The sequence below is a fragment of the Hirundo rustica genome, chromosome 5, assembly GCF_015227805.2.
Source record: "Hirundo rustica isolate bHirRus1 chromosome 5, bHirRus1.pri.v3, whole genome shotgun sequence".
NCBI lineage: Eukaryota > Metazoa > Chordata > Aves > Passeriformes > Hirundinidae > Hirundo > Hirundo rustica.
The window spans coordinates 69,985,936-69,988,919 of record NC_053454.1 but is presented as its reverse complement, the minus strand read 5'-3'; positions in this window follow the sequence as shown (position 1 = coordinate 69,988,919).

The window sequence follows — 2,984 nt, the reverse complement described above, 5'->3', positions numbered from 1 at the left end:
GTATGCTTTGGAGAAAAAGATAATGAAAGAAAGGACATCAAAGTAAAACATTTAAATTTATCCATACAACCCAGGATTTTTTTTAAAGATTTTTTTCTTATTTGATGCTACAGGTGTCAAATAATTGTACTTGTGTTATAAGACAAGATGTGAGTGTATATGCTGTATTGGGTTTGCATGGCAAGGCTTTTATACCTGGAGGGGTGCTAGAGGGGTGGCTTCTGTGAGGGGCTGCCAGAAGCCTTCCCTATTCCTGATGGAGCCAGGGCCAGCTGGCCCCAAGACACACCTGCCACAGGACAAGGCCAAGCCCATCAAGAACAGTGGTAGTGCCTCCATCATAACATTCCCACACTCGAGAGATAACTCATTTGAAAAATATAATTAATTATAGTTAGGTACTACTGTCCTTGGATGATAGTGCACTACATTCTTAGATTTTAATTTACTCACCTTTTTTTGTAATCCTGTGCTTCATTTGGCATCTGTAATAATTAGCAGTGGCAATGTCCAGATCCCCTAACTAGAAGATAAACATGATTCAAGCAGACTCCCGTGCTCATGAATAGTTTTATATCTTATAACCTGAGGTTAAAACAAAAATCTGCCTCTCACATTTTTCTGGCCCCATTTTTACCAAATGCAAAATGGTCCAATCAGAGGCTATGGTACTGCAATTGCAATAATCTTCCAATACCTGGAGATTTCAGCATTTTTGTTAGTAAGCAGATGTTTCGGGCACACTACATTTAAGGAAAAGAACAGGGAAGAATTTCCTTATTTAAGTCACAGTCATTACTAGGAAAGCTATCAACTCCTAGACGTGTTTGTCATTTTGGAAACACATTTGTGTTTCTAAAATGAGTTTTACAGTATTTATTGCAAAATACTTGTAGTATATATATTTAAATTCTAACTCAGTATTTAAATACTTAAAAAAGCAAATTAATTATAAGACAGCTTTCTGCCAACTGCACTGTTTATTTCCCCTCTAAAATAGTACTATCAGTTTTTTCAAACTCTTTTCATAAAAGAAAATGCTTCAGTGAGTCAAATAATTTTCAATATTTAGAGAGATGAGCACTATAACTCAAATAAACCTTCACCACTCATTTACAAACATATATTATAATATCTTGCTCAATATTTTCTTCCATTCTGCTTTTATGCATTCTAATATTGTTTGGAATTTTTTTTTCCCCTGAAGCTGCTTTCAGCAAAGGATTTTTTTCTTAGGTTTCCACAACAACAGCAAGTTAACTGAGCTGAGTGAGTAGGCAAATCTAGAAGTTGTTCTCTAGTTTTGTACCTTGTGTACATTACTTTATGTTCAGGCTCTGTTTTCCTTTGTGTTATCCTCTCTAGTTGCAAAAACAGCTCTTTTAAATTACAGTTGTCTTCCCTGGTCTTGGTTCACCCTCATACCTTCATTGGCCAACTCTTCACACCTTGTAATCTCCCTTCTTGAACAGCCACACAAACTGTTTTTCCTGTTGTTTACATCTCAAGTTAATTACTACTGCACAATGGTGTGTTTATAAATATATATGTGTATGTGTGTGTGTGTATTTATATACTTGTAGGAAATGTCTTCTGTTTGGTTGGCTTACTTCAGAGTATTTCTCAAAATTTGTCATGGTCATTTAAAATTGTAGGTCTTCAGACATTCCATAGCTGAGTTTAGTCAGTGTAACTTCAGGCTCAGCATCAGTCCTCCCTGATCTTTGGTTTTGCCTTTTTTCTGACAATCTCTAATAATTGTTTACCTTGACTAGCAATAGCATTTTATCCATCGATTCTATGGATCTATTTTAATATCTGTACTTATAGGTAAGCTTCATTTCTGTTCATAAGTTACTTTGAAAATATGTTTTGATTTTTCTTTTATTTCTCACAACTCCTACTGTTATTTTATTTTACTGTTGTTTAAAGTATTTTGGCTACAGCGAGTCAGATTTTTGAAGGATCTCTTCTCAGTAAAATTTCTTGAAATTTGTTATTTAGCTATGTGAGCTTTTCCTATTTTAATTTTGTTCAGTAGCACAACACCTTCTGAGATACTACCACGGTTTCCTTAAGTAGAAGAAATGCCATGTCCAAGGAGTTTCCTTTTCCTTAGGGCTCTCCTGTGAGCTCCCTCATTTCCTTAAATCTGTCTTTGCCAAGTTTATCATCACTCCAATGCTTTTGTGTACATAACTTTCACATGATACAGATTTTAATAACATGGGCATCATCATTGTTTTCCAGTGATGCTAGCACTACACTTTAAATGAACATCTATGTTCTACCTTTATGAGTGCAAGAGGTATTCACACCGCCCAGCTATAGATAGTCAACTTAGCTCAGTTCAGACACAATTCCCCAAGGTTTCCAACGTTGCCAATAAAGACAGAAAAGCACACCTGCAGGAGGTGATTCAGGGAAAATACTAGTTGTCAGAACATGGAATGTACATCCCATGAGAGATAAAATATTCTGGCTCCCACTTAACTCACCTGGCTTGCTGCTTTGGGCTTTGTTCTGGGTAGGTAGCCCTTGAGAGTGATGATCTGATTCCTCTGAGCGTGCACGCATCCCATGGAGCTAGAATGGGAAACAGGCATTCCTCATGAAGCTAGAAGGGGAGAAAAATGTACCTTTTCTAATTTAATTAGGTGGTATTAAATAATAATGTTATAATTTTAATTAGGCTGTCTCTTAAAACAAACAAACAATTTGTCTGAATAACCTCTTTATATCTTCATGTAGTCTTCATAATGACAAGATAAAACCTTGTGTTATCTGGGAGTCAAATTACTCAAGTGCCTCTGAAAAGGAATAATGTTTCATTGAATGGGGTATTTTTTTCTGCACAATTATCAGAAAAGCTACAACACCAAGAGATTTAAAATTAACATGACAAGTAAAATTTTGAAATATTAAAATATATATATACACACATTTAAAGCCTTCTTGTCTGTTTGTTTGAGAGACTCTCCAAG